The 19,980-nt window shown below is 25.7% G+C and overlaps 1 protein-coding gene across 7 annotated transcripts in view; it reads right to left on the bottom strand.

Annotated features, from left to right (window-relative positions):
- Nucleotides 1-19,980, bottom strand: part of LOC122508891 (protein pangolin, isoforms A/H/I/S) — a 228,768-nt gene that overhangs the window by 152,118 nt on the left and 56,670 nt on the right. The gene's annotated exons all lie outside the window — the stretch shown is intronic.

Below are 19,980 nucleotides of genomic sequence, written 5' to 3' on the forward strand. Positions count from 1 at the left end.
TATACTTTTCATCATTGATTAAATAGAGAACACAATGAAAAATTTGGTTGAAAAGAAAGTGATTGTAAGGGAGTAAGAAACGCTCTTTTATAGATAGTAAGGTTCAGCAAATGCGCACACAATGGCAAGGCAGTATAACTCTGTTATTCCGGTTCGATAAGCACTCGGACAATGTCCCATCCCGTTAAATTTTTTCTCCGTCTTTCACTGGTTTCTCATTGATCCCACTTTGCGGTCACGGATGTCCAAATATTTATTTTCAACTTATATTTCTTTCACGAATAGCTTTCTTCAAATAAAAGTTACATGGATGATTGCATGTAAAGCATATATTCATAATACTATCCACATGGAGGGAAATTCAAATCTTTTGAGGATTATTCTCATAAATATAATGGAACGAAAGTATCAAGTGATAAATAATTTTTTTAACTTATGTTATTGGCGATGGTAAACTATGTTTCGTTACAAAACAATTCGAATTTTTCAATATTTGAATCAATACTGATTTTTACCAATTACGTTAGATGACAGATTATTTCTTTATGTTGACCATTTTGGAAAAGTGTTTTTTTAAGCAAATTTAAAGTCGCTAAAAACGAAAATGACCACTACAGTTTTTTCCAAAAAAGCATTTATTAGATGTTTTGCCAAAAGAAGAGTTTTTTGGATTGTTTCTCAGTTTTTGCAAGAAATATTGGAAATGGTGAGTAGAACGAATATAAAATTGATAAAATTTGAAAAGAACGGTTTTTTTCTCTATAACGATGTATTGCTTGTATGAATATTATTAGTATTTTTATTTTTATACTACTTATTCGAAGTAGGGTAGGGAACGTAAAGGGATTAGCCAAGCGTTAGTGCATTAAGGCTGTGATTTTACCAGCAATACATTGTCATATAGGAAAATTACTTTTTTTCAAATTCAATCAATTTTATATCCGTGTTCTAATGACAATTTTCAATATTGCTTGCAAAAACGGAAAAACAAACCAAAAAACGGGAATTTGTCAATATCATGAACATACTTTTTTGAAAAAATTTTTGGTGTTTATTATCGTCTTCAGCGACCCCAAATTATCCAACTTTTTTTTACAGTGCTTAAAAGTGAATCATTATTCATTAAAACAAATTTAAAAAATGTATTGTAACCCTTGGAGCGTTCAGTTTCTAAATCATTCTTAAACCACACGCATGGGTGTTTTTTGACACCATGGGCTTTATATTGTGTTCTGTATAAGCTAGAATTGAATATTATCTTTGGGGTCGTTCATAAACCACTTAGCGTTTTGGAGGGAAGGGAGGGGGGTCAGAGAAAATGGAATTGAAACGAAAAAACCAGAGAAAATTCGAAATAAAGGCATTCGAAATGAAATTAAACAATTATTTACCTAATTTTATGAAATTCATAAAACAATTAAAATAATGGTAAAAAATTACCCTAGTTGCCGAAACATTTCTAAAATTTCAGAGGCAAATTTTTTTTTCAATTCGATATAGATTATATAGACTAATATTGAATGAAATGTGATAATTGTTTATATGTGAAACTTGTTTATGCCCTTAAACGGTCATATATTCGTCTATTTATTTCCTTTCTTTACTTTAACGGAACCCTCAACTTCCGATCAATCACATCCTCTATCCCACTTTCCGCAAGAACCGAGATTTAAGTAGCGTGTTGAATTTCTTCCCTCAGTTTACGCCAAACCACTAACCCCTAATGGAACCATTTAGTCTTCTCCACACGAAGGAAAAGAAAGGTAAAAGAAAGATTCGATAGCTCAAAATGTCTTACATTTTTTACTAATCTGGAAAGATAAATATTTTATTTATATAAGGTGCTTTCAATCACTGACAGTAAAAACCACTTTCACACATATATGTATATAGAAAACCGAAATCTGCTCCATTTAGCACTGCAGATTTTTAAGTGTAGTCGAATTTATTATGGACATATCTACTTAAGGTCTGAAAAACTTTTTGAATAAAATATAGTTCAGAAGATACATTTATTTGGATATATGCACTTAAAGGTACAGCTAAACTTCAACAAATACAGGGTTGACACAAATTTCATTTTTCCCTCATTTCCAGATAAAATTTTCACTTTTTCCCTGACCCTACAGAATATTCTGATTCACACTAAAAATTATATTAGATACTCAAAAAAATGTTCTATTTTATTAATTTACAAATTTCTTCAAAAGTAAAATTGTTCCAAAACACCAATAACTTGTTTTTTAAATAAATATTTAATTATTATTATTTTTCCGTAGGAATTAAAATTCTTCAAAACATTCAAATTCAAACCTTCTTGAAATTCAACAACTTATAAGAATATTATTACAAAACATGACGAAGGCGATAACTCCAAGTGAAAAAAAATCCTAATACAATTCTTGCAAGAATTCAATTATTTTTAAAAGTAGTAAAATTTCTTAAAAAAATTCAATTATTTAAAAAAAATGTAATAAAATTCTAAACAAGAATTCAATTATTTTCATAAATAATAAATAATTTATTGAATAATTGAATGTTTTTTTAAATTGAATTCTCATAAAGAATTTTATCAAAATTTTTTTAAATAATTGAATTCTTTTGACAAATTTTAATAAAAATTTTTAAGAATAATTACATTTTTCGAGGAATTCGATTAAAATTTTATCAAAAATAATTAAAATCCTGAGATGAATTTTATTATTTATTAAAATAATTCAATTTTCCGAAAATTTTTTATTAAAATTTGTCTAAAATAATTGAATTTCGGTGAACAATATTTTATTATTTATAAAAATAATAATTGAATTCTTGAAAAGAACTTTGTTAAATTTTTTTTAAATAATTGAATTCTTGCGACGAATTTTATAAAAATCTTTTTAAATAATTGATATTTTTCGAAAAAATTTTATGAAATTTTGTATATTAAATAATTGAATTCCTGTGAAATTTTGCCAAGAACTTTATTAAAATTTTTGAAAATAATAATTTAATTTCGAAGAAGAATTTTATTATTTATAAATATAATTGAAATTTTGACGAGTATTTTATTATTTATAAAGATAATAGAAATTTTGACGAGAATTTTTAAAAAATTTTTTAGCATAATTGAAGTTTTGCGAAGAATTTTTATATCTTTTGAAAATAATTGAATTTCTGGAATCATTTATAACTTTTCCAAAATTCAATTTTTTTTTTTTAGTTATTTAAAAAGAAAATATTGTCAGAAATAGAAAAAATTGAAGGTTTTGTATTAAATTTCGTGGTAATTTCATAGTTTACGAGGCAAACCAAAAAAAATATCAAAATTCAGAATTTTCTCATGAATTTTAAAAATTCAATTTTTTCCTGTACGTTTACTAAAAATCCCTGACTCTTCCCTTATTTCTCTGACCAATTTAATTTTTTCTTACTTCTCTGATTTAAAAAGGGTACAGTCAACTTTGACTTCCTCAAAAAAATTTGCCTGTATTATTATTATATTATTATATTTGTCTTTCTGTCATGCAAGAGGCATTAAATATATTCAATGGATGTCTCGCTACTTCTGTCAATATGTATATAAAAATGTTCCCTTCAGTTTTGGGATCCCCTATTTCGTTATATAATAAATATTCACTGATACTTTATTCCCCTCATTCATTCCTTAACTTACAATTTCAAGATCCTTGAATTTCAATACATAATATTAGCTACTAGTTAGTAATTGTTGTGCTCTTTTTCTTGCATTTCACTTCCATTTGTCTTTTACAATGCAAAACAAATTTGCTTTTTAAAGGAAAGGTACATCCATATTCTCAGCAATATCATGGAATTCCTGATATTCTGAATATTAAAAAGCATTACTATTATTATATTTCAAAACAATTTTTAAAAGTAAAATTCTTTTAATCTATAAAACTTATTTCAATGAAATTTGACAAAATTTTCAACTGTTTCAATTTTTAAAGTTTATTTTCGATAACTAAGCAATCATTAAAAAAATTTAGTTACAGCTTTTCAAAAACCTTTTGAAAAAATTAAATTATTTAAAACTTCAATAACTTTTGTTAAATATGTAAATAATTATTGTTATTTATTTCTAAAAATTACAACTGCAATTCTTCTAGAATTTAATCATATATCTTTTAATAAAATTATAAATTCAAACCTTTAATAATTTTTAAAACTAAGCATTTAAATTAGGTATTCTTACAATAAATTTTAAAGCAAATAAAATTTTCGTAGATTTCTTGTTAAAAACCTTTTGAAATTTAATCATTTCTAAAAATTCTAACTATAATTCTTCTAAAATTCAATTTTTTTTCTAAAATTTTAATTGAAATTCTATTTCAAATCAATTCTTATAATTATAAGAAATTTATACTAGATTATAAACCCCCGAGTGACAAAATTAAGGTCAATTGCATAAATTTTAAAAAATTCTGTCCGCCATTTTGTGTCCGCCATTTTGAATTTCTTAAAAAATAACATCGAATTCGTAATCAGCGACCCCAAAAACCCCTGGGTGACAAAATTTAGGCGAATTTAATAACATTTTTGTATTTAGAAAAATAGTGACCAAACCTTTCAAATTTTCTTCATATTTAACGCCGTATTTAGTCCGCCATCTTGAAATTTTGAATTCTAATTTACGTTTCTTAAAAGTATACCATTTTTGTGCCCCTGTGGTTGAGAATTGAATATTATTCACACACGTTTAATGGGTAAAAAAATTATCAAACTTGAAAAAATGAAATTTCTTTTGTGTTTTTTGAAATAAAAACCGCCATATTTAATTTTGGGTTAAACGAAATTCTTTTTTACACCGTAATCGAAAAGAGCACAATTGACACCTATAAGGAACATACTTGCGGTATAAAATATGATCCTTTTTATTCATAAAAGTATAGGTTGAAATTGCGTAAAGATTTTTCTTATTTCAGGCGTTGATGGGTTAATAAACAAGGCGAATAGATAATTTCTGAATTTATGATTATTTGAAAAAAATGAATATATTAATTTTTTTATTTCATCTGTTGGCGGATTTAAACTAGCGCAAATTCTAAAAAAAAGAAAAAAGTTGCTTTTAGTGGCACAAATGTAAAAAAAGCAGTAAATAGTAGGTGAGTGTGAAGCCTTGTAATAAAAAGTGATGATAGCACACGTATGGCCCCCCACTCTTTCATATGTTTTAATTCACACCCTATAAAACATATGAAGCACATGAAGCACATGACAAACATGTGACGGTTCAATCAAGAAAGGTTCCTGGTAGCATTTGTGTTGGCAATGATTATCAGCGCTGCACCAATATCCCAGCGAGCATAGCGTTGAGGCAATCTCACTGACAAAAGTTTTGAATAACTCTTGCACATACAGGCGAACCACAATGTGTAAGCTAGTAAATTCACAAACGAACAAGAATCGAAGTAACTAACACAAGGAAATGGAGAGATAAAGAAAAGACTTCCGGGCATAATCCAGTGTCACAAGGAAGCGTTTTGTGTCGTGCTGGAACAAATCAAACTGCCACGGTATGAATGCCTTACCACGTCTCGCGTCGCGTCGCGTCGCCGCGTAATATTGCACGTCGCTTCATTGTTCTGTGCCTCCAGGTATATAACTCATAATTGGCAAGAGAAGATGACTTTCTTCTGCTACATTTTTCAAACATGCTAACAAACTTCTGTTTTATTATTTTTTAAATTATTTTTAAATTACAAAAACTCTTTTTAATAATACTCAAACTATAATAAAATGTGTCGTATCGCATAAAAATGAATTTTCTCTTTATTCTATCTTCTCTTGGCTCTAAAAATTATTCTTTAATTCAACCGATTTAATATTGGATTATATTAACGAACGTTGTACACGAATTTAAAAACCTCGTACCCACGAGGGATCGAACTATGGACCTTAAAAGGACGCATTGTCGCGATTTGCAATTTTTTGTCAATCACACATAACAGGGTTGCCAGAAATATTTAATTTTATTTTTCCCTGACTTTCCAGACAAATTTTTCACAATTTCCTTGACCCTAAAAATGATTAGATAGGGTATAGATGCACCGGTTTTCGCCAACCGCACACACTTTTATTAATTTTATTAGACTTGACAAATTCATTGAATGTTTATAATAATTACATTTATTATTCATGAAAATAAGGTGGCCAAAACTAGAGAAATTGACATTTTTAAATATTTATTAATTTATTATAATATTAATATTTTTTTAACAGTTAAAGACAAGAAATTCAGAAACTAAGAATGGTAATTAATCTATTAACAAGTGTCAGTCACTCATTTTGTATAATTAACATAAGAAAAAATATCCTGAAAATCAGGAATTCCTTAAAGTGGCCAAAACTGGTGCATCTACCCTACTCAAAAAAATGTTCTATTACATTTATTTACAAATTTCTTTAAGTGTAGAATTTTTTTAATTTTTTTTTTAAATAAAAATTTAATCATTAATATTTTTCCATGGAAATTAAAATTCTTCAAAACATTCAAATTTAAACCTTTTTGAAATTCAACAACTTATAAGAATATTATTACAAAACATGAAGAAGGCCATCACTCCAAGTGAAAAAAAATCCTAATAAAATCCTTCGCAACAATTCAATTATTTTTAAAAGTAGTAAAATTTCTCAAAAAAATTCAATTATTTAAAAAAAATGTAATAAAATTCTAAGCAAGAATTTAATTATTTTCATAAATAATAATAAATCGATTATTCGGTAATTCATTTTTGAATCAATTTTTATTAGAAAATTCTAGAAGAATTCAATTATTTAAATTAAACAATAAATAATTTATTGAATAATTGAATGTTTGTTAAAATTGAATTCTCATAAAGAATTTTATCAACAAATTTTTAAATAATGAATTCTTTTGACAAATTTTAATAAAATTATTAAGAATAATTATATTTTTCGAGGAATTTGATTAAAATTGTATAAAAAACAGGGGCATAGCCAGGGGGGGTTTGGGGGGTTCAACTCCCCCCTCCCGAAATTTTGGAAAAACATATATGTTAAAGCCTAAATTTCTAATTTTAATATTCTGAGTACACCTTTTATCAAATTCCATAATCCCCCCCCCAAACTTATTTTTGGCTACGCCCCTATCAAAAATAATTAAATTCCTGCGATAAGTTTTATTATTTATGAAAAAATTCAAATTTTCACAAACATTTTATTAAAATTTTTCTACAATAATTGAATTTCAGAGAAGAATTTTATTATTAATAAAGAAGCCTGAAACTTTGACAAGAATTTTTTTTTAATTTTTGAACATATAATTGAATTTTTGCGAAGAATTTTATTACTTTTGAAAATAATTTAATTCTTCCAACGAATTTTATTCAAGTTTATAAAAATAACAAAATTTTTGCGAAGAATTTTATTATTTATATAAATAATTGAATTCTTGCAACGAATTTTACAAAAACCTTTTTAAATAACTGATATTTTTCAAAAAATTTTATGAAATTTTGTAATTGAATTTTTTTTAGTACTTCTACTAAAAATCCCTGACTTTTCCTTGATTTCCCTAACCAATTTTACTTTCCCTGACTTTTTCCTGACTTCCCTAACCTGTAGCAACTCTGCATAAGTATAAAAAATGTCGAAAAAGTCGCTTATTTTATTCAGAGATGTTATAAAACTTTAATTTTCTATTTCCCTGACTTTTAATTATAAAAGATGAGCCCTAAAAGTCTTTAAGTTTTTAATAATTTTTAAAGTACTTCGACATTTTTATTACTTAAAAGGAAATTAACATAAAATTCGTCTAAAATTCATTTGTTTTCAATTCAATATTATGAAATTTTTATTATTCCGATAGTTTGTTGATTTTTCAATTAAATAATGTATAATTTTCCAAATTCAAGTAATTTTCAAAATATTTTAACTTAAATTTTTCAAAATAATAAGTTCTTTAGATTTTTAAATTAAAGTTACTTAAAATTCAAATTTTTAAAAATTTTAATCTGAAGCATCAATTATTTTTAATCATTTTCAGAAAGTTATTAAAAAATTTAATTACTTAAATAGAAAAAATTAATTATTTTTATAAAAATTTTAAACTGTAACTAGTGCTCACAATTCTTGATATAATGAACTGCAGCTTTGCATTTTTAAGTATTTACATGCATATATACATTTCAAGAGAAATACACTACTGGCGGTAATTGTGCGACCCCTACTTTTTTATGACTATTCAACAACTTTTAACTTGAAAAATATAATAGGCTAAAAATTTGTCCTCTTTATTTTTAATAAACTGATAAAATTCTGAAAAAAATGACACCTTAACAACAAAATAATATTAATTTGTCAAACAGATATTTAACAGAAACCCCATTTTATTCAAATATTTTTTGCAAAAATAAGTTTTGTTGCTTCAAAATTTGAAAAAAAGTTGTTTTCACATCTTTTGACTGTTAATTGTAAAAAATAAAAAAATTTTTGGGGGTCCGAAAATTGTAACTATTATTTTTTAATTTTTTACCAATAAACAAACAATTCATCAATGCATTGTTTTCAAATAAAATATTTCTTTCGGAAAAAGTTTTTCAAAAAAAAACTTTTTTTCTTTCGAAATTGAAAGAATTTTAGTTACTTTTTACGGGCCTGATTTTACCTATAGTATACTGATCAAATGTGTATGTAATATTGTGATCCTGTTGTCGTTTATTTCCTGAAGACCAACAACAATTTTGTTCAGGTACAATTCTCAAGCTATAATTTTAATAAATGTGGTCAGAGTTTATTTTTGTTTAATAAGCTTTGCTTTCTCCTCTTTCTCCATTCATTTTGAGTAACCAAAAGTCGTCTTCTTTACCTAATTTATTTTTTATTATCTTCTGTTTTTTTCCTTCTATGGCGGTTTGGTACTGCTTGTTATTAGGAGAAAATGAAAATATGACCACACAGCACCGAGAATTTACTGAAAATTTATTAATGGTTCAGGTGCAGAAAAAAACACGAAAGTAGATTAAAAATCATAATTTTCAGTCTACTTTCGTGTTTTTTTTCTGCACCTGAACCATTTAATAAATGTTTGGCTTTTTTATTAACTATACTGCAAAACAAATCATGTTAAGTAAATTATCACTAGATTTTCTAAATTTGTAATTGTAGAACTTTTTGTAGTTTTTTGCTATTAAATTGTGGCATGCCTTAAATTGTAATATTGTTTAACCATAATGTAAATTATAATATTTATGAAATAAAAATTCTCATAAGGAAGCAAAATGTTTTCAATATTATTTTTTATTTTAAAAATCACGAAAACATGGACCAAGTTACTTTGCTTACAGTAAAACAAGATCAATATTGGGATAATTCATAAACTCACGCCGATTCCCAGGTAGAAAAATTTAATGGAAGCCTAGATATATGCTAGCGCCACCACTGGAATTTGTATGGCAGTTTATCTCGCCAACGTCTTCTAGCGCCTTGCATGGCGCGAGCACTTTCTGCTAGAATGCAACATAACCACAAATATCGCTGTTGCATAAGGTATCAACGGTGTTTGTTTTTTTGTTAAGGAAATTTTAAAAAATATTTTAAGTAATTAATCTAACAATTTATCACCAAGAATAACAATAAATACTTTTGATGAATTAAACATATTAATTTCTCTAAATTCAAATTAGAAAACATAACCTCGAACGTCTGGATTTATGTTTTCTTTATTTTTAATTGACCTGTCAGAACAGTTTTATTGGTTTTAAATAAGAACATAACTTTTGCAATTAAATTATAAGTGATTTTTTAATAATAATTTAAACTTTTGGAGATAATTTTCATAAACTAATATGTATATATAATTCCACAAGGTTAAGAAGTGTGATTACATTTATTAAAACGAAAAGTGTAATTAATTCTTTAAATATGTATAATTTCCATTGTAAACAGATAATTAGTAAATATTTTTTATATATACTTTTATTTAAAGTCATCAAATGAAATGACATATAAGAATAATTGTTTAATTCGCGAAATAAATTTTTGGCAGGTGAGGTTATGTACATTCTGTTATGTTCGCATTCTAGCACTGCGAGCAGAATGCGAGGAAGGTGCTAGAGCACAAAAGTGTTTCAAATGCTGTCAGCGCCACTACAGCGCAATGGCGTGCGAGAGTGGCACCTTACTAGCGCCACCAAATTTTTCTACTAGGGTTATGATGTTAAAATAACACCACTGGATGCAAAAGTATTTAATGTTGTTTTAACCCTAGATTTGGTGTCAAAACAACACTTACGATTTATTTTGTGGACTCAGGCTTCCTGCTGCATGGTGGTGGAAAGTTACTTCCCCTCACGGGTCGAATCGATGACTACCCTTTACCTTTTTTTTCCTGATTCCGCAACTCTATTATCAACAATTTTGGTTGATGTCATTAATTCCTATCGCTTTTACCCGCCTGATATTATTTTCCCTGACCTCATTCTTTATGAATAACCTTTCTACTTATTTCATACCCGCTATCAACCCTGTTTTCAATATACATCTACTGGACACAGTGTTTCCTTTTTTATAAACTCCGATCGTCTCGATAACTCGCCTGTTTTCCATTCTTTTTTTCCTTTTCTTCTTTCTTAGCTTCAGCTTTGCAAGGGGCCAAACTGGGTTTCCAAATCTAAATCCTCACCTCCACCTACCCTTTGCACTCACTTTCATCTCCTTATGCATCATCACCCTCCTCCTTGTACATCATAAGTTCCTTCAATCTACTTATTTTTCTCTAGATATTTCCCTTATTCTTTCTCCTCTCTTATTTTCAGTGTTTCTGCATTTTTGTAATCCTTTTTATTCTCTGTCTAATATCCCAAATCTCGATATTCATTTCTTCTTCTATTTCTTAATTTTCCATCTCGGTCAATTTTTAAGATTCATTCTTACAAACTGCTTTCAATTTAAATTAATTAATTTAATTTACTATAATCTTTAATTTTTATAATAACCATTTTTTACGCTAAAATGTAATAAAAGGCATCAAATTTATTTCCTTTCCGGGACAGATATGTCCCACTTAGAAAAATGTATGATATTCTTATAAAAGTCAATCAATTAATTTGCGGTAAATTTCTTTCTATTCCTAAGGGCCGCTGCTACAATTAAAAAAATAATAAATCACGTTGTACGATTATAATTATTATAAACAATAGGTAAAATATTTATAAGAAAATAGCGAAATCTAATTTTTCAAAATTTCCTCAAATTTGCTTAAAACTTCTTACTCAGGGGTTTTTGGGGTTTGATTACGTATCTAAAGTCAGATTTTCGAAATTTTCAAAATGGTGGACATTTTTTTTAAATCTGCTTAAATTCGCTTGAAACTTGTTATTTGGGGTTTTCGGGGTCACCATTTTGAATTTTTAAAATCTGACTTCAAATTCATAATCAGCGACCCCGAAACTAAACCCCCGAATAACATAAGTTTTATGCAAATTTGAGCAATTTTAAAAAAATGTCCGCCATATTGGATCCGACATTTTGAATTTTCAAAATTTTGAAAAACTGACTTCAGATTCGTAATCATTAACCCCAAAAACCCCTGAGTAACAAGTATCAACAAAATTCAATTGCTTGAATTCTCGGAGGCACGAAAGGGTTAAAAAGAATTAAAATTTCAGGTTTTCATACGAATTCGAAATACAAAATTCAGATATTTTATTTTACCCCAAAATTAAGGGATTAAAAACATAATTGTGGTCCTGAGATAAAACAGAAAATCTTCGATGTCGTTGAAAGTTGTCTCAAAAGAAAAATTAGATTCTCTAGTTTCTACTATACCATCCAAAGATTGTTTTAGAATTTTTAGTGCGTATTCAGAGAAAAAAATAAAATATTAATTCGTTTTTCTACTGAATTTGGCATAGGAAACATAACCCTCTTGAATTTCAGGTCAGAATCGAAATTATTTGTTTTTTTTCATACAAAATTTTTATGAATAAAGCAAAAAAACAATGTAAAAATTTTTTAAAATCGTTACTTTTATTCTGCATTTACATTTTGCAGTAAAATTCAAAATGGTAGTTAATTTATTATTATTTCTATTATTAAAATAATTATATGTAAAAAAAGATGCACAAGAATTTAAATAATAAAGATAAATTATTAAAATATATTTTTCCTTAACAGCTTTGTCAAAGTTATCTTTTTAACAGACTAAAAAAAGTCAAATGATTTCGATTCTGACCTGAAATTCAAGAGGGTTACGTTTCCTATGTCAAATTCAGTAAGAAACGAATTTATATCTTATTATTTTCTTTGAATCCACTAAAAAGTCCAAAATAATCTTTAGATGGTAAAAACTAGAGATATTAGATTTGTATTTAGCGAGCTCACGATTCTAAGAGTAAACAATTTTAAACGAATACGAGGAATTTTCAAGAAACTAGTCGCCTTATTGCATCTGCCATTTTGAATTTTGAAAATCTGCTATTGACTTTTTAATCAGCGATTTAAAAAAACAAGAACACGTTTTATAAAAATCCATTAAAGTTATTGTCTGTAAAAACTATTTATAAATTTATTTATACCAATTTTCTTAATGTTAGCAATATTGAATTTTTTTTAATTTCCAAAAAGAAATTTATGAAATTTTAAATATAATAGGAGATTTCTCTCAAAATCATTTTTATATTCGGCACTATACATCTTTTCAAAATTAAGAAAAAAATTTTGAAATCGGTTAATAATTCCAGGCTGTAGGGGTTTTGAGACAATTGATGTCATTTGGCCCCACTGTGCGCCACTCACTGCTACCCTACTGGCATTAGAGTGTGTCCGAGCGTTGGTCGAGTTATTTGATCTGGAACCTCAATTATTTGTAGAAATTAATTTCACAAATATTTACTTCTGGCTGGGTCCCAACCAGAAGCGTCACGGTATTTTATTCAAAAGCTATCTGAACAAAACAATCTTTTAATTATTGAATACAAATTAAATAAATAATCAAGAATCATGAAAGTTCTATAAAATGGAAATTCAGTTGTTTAAAAATTCGACTTAGTGTAGAAATTCTGTTTAATGATTATTTAAAAATTTGTTTTAATAAAAATTATTTCTAATAGAAAGTAAAATAGAGAAAATATGTTTATAGTAAAAAATGTTGGATTAATTTAAAGTCAATAAAACAAAGAGAGCATGGAAATTAACTGAAAGGAAATTTTGTCAAATTAGAGACGAAATGAAAATTCTACCCAAGTCTTATTCATGCGCCCCAATAGATTTTTATAAAGTAAAAATTATTTACTTTTTTTGATATTTAAGATGATATTTTCTTGATACGTCAGGTTTCTTCGGAATACTTTTTCATTTTATCTAGCTTTGAAATGTTGGTGAGCGTATCTCATTAGAGAGATTATTCATTATTTCATCCCTTCTATTTATTTTACTCCTGTTACTTCAAACCCTATACATTTATATCTACGACTTATGTGGATGAGTTGTGCCACGTTGCGTACCACCTCACATTTCTAACCGTCGCTCTTTGATCTCTCAGTTCCTATATATAAACTCAAGTGAAAGAGAAGAAGGTTGAAGAGGGAGAAGAACAACAAAACGACCTTCATTTCAGTCTATCTGCTGTGTGGGGTCTGTGTACGATTTAATGTATTTCGAATTCGCCAGTCTTCTTTCGAAAATTATATTTTTCAGAAACTAATCTAATATGTATTCGTTATGTGTTTTATAACTCGAGATACAAGATAGTTTTATTTCATTCGAAATATGTCGATGCGATGTTTAAGGTGCAAAAATAGTCGTTTTAGTGGATTCAAAGTACAAAAAAGTCGTTAATTTATTACAACTCTGACTATTTCTAATTTCCAGAAATATTTTTAACTTTTTCTCTTGGTCGAAGGGCTGCTAGTTTCCTATCCAGTAAACTGTTATTGTTTAACTAATTAATGTCTAATCAGCCCGCCTGACTAACCTTAATTATTATTAACAAATTATAAATTTAGAGGAGTGTGTCCAGTTGTGAGACAGTGGATTTTTTTTAACACGCAATATTAAAAAGCCGATTGCGTTTATATAAAAACATTTCTTTTTATATGAACCAACTTTTTCGTGTACGCCGAAGCGGATATATAAACTATTTTTGTTAAATACCAACACCAGGGTTGCCACGCAACCTGGAAAACCTGGAAATGTCAGGGAATTTTTATAAACCTTGAAAAAACCTGGAAAAGCCAGGGAATTTTGATTGGAATCCTGGAAAATTATTGTTTTCTAAAGTGCTTATTCTTGAAATCTAATTTTTCTTTAATTAAATTTTCTTAATTCAATTTTAAAAGAGTTGCCTTTACAATATTTCTTCGCAATAATTCAATTATTTTCATAAATAATCAAAAAATTTATAGATTTACAATTATTTTCACAAATAATAAAACTCATCGCAAAATTTCAAATATTTTTATACAATTTTAATGGAATTTCTCGAAAAATGTATAATTATTCTTAAAAATTTTATTCAAATTCATCAAAGAAATTCAACTATTTTCAAAAGTAATAAAACTCTTCGTAGAAATTCAATTATGGTCAAAAGTTTAAAAAAATTTATCGTCAAAATTTCAATTATCTTTATAAATATTAAAATTTGTCCCCAAAATTCAATTATTTTCAAAAATTTTAATGAAATTCTTTTTAACAAATTCAATTTTTTTTTAAAAATTCTCCTCCAGTCAATGATTTTCAATATCTACTATTTTAATAAAATTTTCCAAAAGAAATGAATTATTATAAACATTTTTTATAAATTTCTTCGCAATAAATCTATTATTTTCAAAAATATTCAATTTATGTTTACAGAGATTCAATTATTTTTATAAATATGTAATACGATTCTTTACAGGGATTCAATTATTATTTTCATAGATAATAAAACTCATTGCAGAATTTCAATTATTTTTGATACAATTTTAATCGAATTCTTCGAAAAATGTAATTATATTTAAAATTTTATTAAAATTCGTCAAAAGAATTCAATTATTTAAAAATTTGTTAATAAAATTCTTTACGAGAATTGACTTTTGAGAAACATTCAATTATTCAATAAATTATTTATTTTTGTATTAAAAATAATTAGGTATTTAAAAAGAAATATTATTAAAAAATTCGTCTCAAGAATTCAATTATTTTCAAAAGTAATAAAATTTGTAGCAGAAATTCAATTATGGTCAAAAGTTTAAAAAAAGTTATAGTCAAAATTTCAATTATTTTTATAAATATTAAAATTTTTCTCTAAAATTCAATTATTTTCAAAAATTTTAATAAAATTCTTGGCAATATTTCAATTATTTAAAAAAATTTTAATAAAATTCTTGACAAAATTTCAATTATTTTCAAAAACTTTTCTCAATTCAATGAAATTTTTGTACAGAGATTCAATTATTTTTAATACATTTTTAATCTAATTTCTCGAAAAATGAAATTATTCTTAAAAATTTTATTGAAATTCGTCAAAAGAATTTTAATTACCTATTTAAAAATTTGTTGATAAAATTCTTTAAATGAGAGTTCAATTTTAAAAAGCATTCAATTCTTCAATAAATTATTTTTTTTGTATTTAAATAATTGAATTGTCGTAGAATTTTCTAATAATAATTGATTGAAATATGAATTTCAGTTAAAACTTTAGATAATAATTGAGTTTTGAAAAGCAGGTCTCAAATTATAATCTTTGAATGTTTGAATTTTTTATACTTTTAACTTAAAATTGTGTAGATTTAATTTTTTTGTAAAAGTTGAATTGAATTTTTTTGAAGTTATTTGAAGTTTTTATTTTCTAATATATATTTGATTGAATAATTTCCGAATACCTGAATAATCGATGAAATTTCATAAAATTGAATTCTAAACAAAAGGATTTGAAAATGTTGAAAAAAATTTTTCAGAAATTATTAATAATAATTAATTTAAACTTTATAAAGAAGAATTTAAGTTAAAAATTGTGGAAAACAATAATTGAATTAAAATAATGAAAGTCATTTTGAATAAGTTACAGTAACAATATTCTTATAATAGGTATAAAATGGTGAATTTATCAGTCCAACCGAGACTCGGAGCAATCGATATTTTCATATTTTATAACAATTTTTTTATAACAATTTTTTTATAACATGTTTAATTTCAAAAAGGATTGAATTAAAAATTTTGTAAAATATAAATGTAGTTTTAAAAACCTGGAAAAATTCCGTTTTTTAACCTGGAAAACCTGGAAAAGTCAGGGAATTTGAAATGAGCAAAAGCGTGGCAACCCTGAACACTGTTTGTGATAATCGACTAAAGAGCGTTTTTTCAATAAATACAAAGTACTTTTTTTCCAAGTTAATTAATTGGAAAAGGTAAATGTAATGCATTTTCTTTTAGTGTTTTCCTTATATTTTGTGATGCAATTTTGCATTGTTCCAATCTGCGGTTGAAAATAATTTAATTTTCCTTTTTCAAAATAGCGCCAATTTCTGGGTGTGAGACACAGCACATCACCAGTTGTGAGACGGTGTCAACACCCATCTGGGCAGCATAAAAAATACGACTTTGCAGGCATACTATTTAAATGTTGTTTTGATTTTTTTTCTAGTATTTTTTGGCATTTCAAGTGGAAGAAAGTCAACCGATTTAGAAGAAATCAATTTTAATGCTCTTGTTGAAGCTATTAAATTGCGTTTATTTGATAGTCATATTTTGGCGAATAAATAGTATTATTTAGCATATAATAATATATATTGTTAATATATTTAATTGTTTCTACTAAACATAACGTTTTATGTCAAACTTTTTAAATTTTAGCAATTTTTAATAAGTGTTTCACAACTGGACACATTTTTTTTGACAAAAGCGATGTGCTTGGAAAATTGATCATAACATTTTTTGAGTTCATCTGAACACTATAATTCCTTTGAACGAAAGTTGCGTATTTAAGTTGCTTTTTGAAAGGTATATTTTATTTACAATTTCGTTTACCCATTTACAATTTATGGGTCAAAAACAAAACCCGTCTCATACCTAGACACACTCCCCTACCCATTTTATTTATTATATGCTATTTTTTATTATAACAAATTTCATTAGACTGGTCTAAGTTATGCAAATTTTTCGCCTTTTTATTTATAAAAAATAGAAAATAATTTTAAAAAATTATGATTAAGAAATAGGAAATATGTTTTATGCATAATTTTTGTTTCTCAATAACAATATATTGTTCACAGACCGATTCTGTTCTTTGGGGGAAAAAATTACATATTCCCGTTTCTTAATATTTTTGTAGAAAATTCTCAATTTTCATAAGGAAATAGGTAATTTTCAGCATTTCTATTTCTTATTTACAATTGTTTTAATAAAATTCAAAGTTTTTTGACAAAAAAGGGAAAAAAATGTTTATAAATTATATTTGTCAATTAAAAATTTTTGATTGAAAATTAAATTAAAAATTTTTTAATATTTAAAAAATAAAGGGAATAATTTTACTGAAAAAAATGTTCTGTTACATATATTTACGAATTTCTTTAATTGTAAAATTATTCGAAAACATCAGTAATTTTTTTTAAGTAAATATTTAATCACTATTTAAACTAAAATTCTTTTTTAAATCAATTTTTATTAGAAAATTTTACGAAAATTCTAAATACGAAAAAAATAATTTATTAAACAATTGAATGTTTCTTAAAAAATTGAATTTTAATAAAGAATTTTATTTAAAAAAATTTTTAATATCAAATTCTTTTGACGCATTTTAATAGAATTTTTATAGTTACATTTTTCAAGGAATTCCATTAAAATTGTATTAAAAATAATTGAAATTCTGCAATGAGTTTTATTATTTATGAAAATAATTGAATTATTGAGAAGAAATTTATAAAAAATTTGTAGATAATTGAATTCCAGTGACATTTTTAAGATTTATGAAAATAATAAAATTAATGTTTTTTGTACAATTTTATTAAAAACTTTTTAAATAATTTGCAACTTCTTCAAAATTTTATTTTTAAATGTTTTTAACTAAAATTCTTCTATAAATCTATTATTTTTAATAATTAATTAAATATATATTGAAAAATTTAACTAGTTTCAGAAGAATTTGAATTATTAAAATTTATCAAAAATCTAATTACATTAATAAAAAATTGAAACTTTAAAAAATTTCAAATTGAAACTTACATATTTAAAAAGAAATTATTCTCAGAAATTGGAAAAAGTGAAGGTTTTGTATCAGAATTTTTAGTAATTTTATAGTTTATGAGGCAAACAAAAAAGACCAAAATTGTGATTTTTTTATGAATTCTTAAAATTTAATTTTTTTCAGTACTTTTAATAAAAATTCCTGACTTTTCCCTAAATACCCTGTTTCAGAATATACGATTATTATAGTTATAATAATAAAATAATAAAAGGGTTTACGCGAATTATTTGAATTATTTTTTACTTTATGAAAATTGAAATAAGTTTTTTTTGAATAATGTAACAAATACATTAACATTTACGTGATTATGTACATTTTCATTTGCTAAAAATATTTTTTGTAAAGCATTTCAGGTACTGAATTATAATAATATGAACATGTGAATAACAAGTGCACCACTTTTTCCCCTAAATTCTTTCATGTTTTTTTATCTAATGTTACAGGTGTTCAATGTGAATTCATAAAATAAAAATCTTAATGAGAGAGTAAAAGGTTCATGAAATAAATGACAAACTTTGCAATTTTCTTTTGTTTGGTACAACAAAATTTTTTTTACATAGATCCCTAAGTAATTTTCGCTCTAAATAAAAAAACCCTTCTTTTATTGTTACAATTGTTTACTTTTACTTTCCATCGCCAGCTTATGTAACTCAGGGGATGATAAATCTCTTACATATGAATGTCAAAGAGAAGCCTGAGCAGTGTTGCCAGATTAGGGTTTTTCTCCCTATTTTTAGGGGTGCTTTAGTTAGAAAGGGAGAATTGCAGAATGAAAAAAATTTCTATGGCATTTGTTTTCTTAGTTTTTGATAATTGTATTTTTGATAATAAATAACTGGAATTATAACATAATGACAAATTATTGTACTTTTTTATTAGAACTTTAATAAGCAGTACCTAAAAATGGTTATGAATTAGTACCATGTCGGAATTAAAAGAACATTAAAAACAGAACTGGTAGAAAATTGTCATTCACACTGAATCAGCAGTACAAAGGAGATGAAAAAACATTGAAAAATTTTAATATTGTTTTCTCATGAAAGCATTGTTTTACCGAAAATATTCAAACTCCATTTTTCACTAAAGAATTTTTTTTAAAATTGCAAATATTATTGGAAAACCCAAAATTAGTAGCCTTTGAGCCTGATTCATTTTTAATTTCATTTGGCATTCTAGTAAAAAAAGTGATTGTTTTAAACTATAAAAATGACGTTTATGAACTGGAAATATGGAATTTGGTAAAAAGGTTGAAAAAATGAAATTTCACAGGCAAACTGTGAAGTGTTGATTTATTACCATATATGATTTAGGGAGCTTTCGAGGTGTACGCTGTGGGCGCTGTGAGTATAAGTGTACCCTTTTCTAACATCTTTTCTAGAAAGATACACTTATGCTCACCGACGCTAACTTCGAAAACACCATGAATCATATGGTAAGAGATCGACAGTCTATCAAATTTCATGTTCTAAAAATTAAATTTTTTCTTCAAACAGCTGCCAAATCCACAAAAATTAATATTTTTAAAATATCCTACGTACTCTAAAGCTACATCTATCACAGATTTAAAAAAAACTTTGAATTTTTATATTAGATTAAACCGTCTATTCGTCATCTTACCCACCGAAATGCCCTGCAGTAAAACGAGACCAACTTTGGCGCCTTTTACAGGCAACAAATTTTAATTTTTTCTTAAGTAGAAATATATTTTTGCAAACTTTAAATGTTAACAAATAAAGTTCTCAAAATCACATTTTGTTTACTTTATTCATGTTTTCTTAAAAAAATTCATGAAAAAC

The sequence above is a fragment of the Leptopilina heterotoma genome, unplaced genomic scaffold (assembly GCF_015476425.1).
Source record: "Leptopilina heterotoma isolate Lh14 unplaced genomic scaffold, ASM1547642v1 Lhet_58, whole genome shotgun sequence".
NCBI lineage: Eukaryota > Metazoa > Arthropoda > Insecta > Hymenoptera > Figitidae > Leptopilina > Leptopilina heterotoma.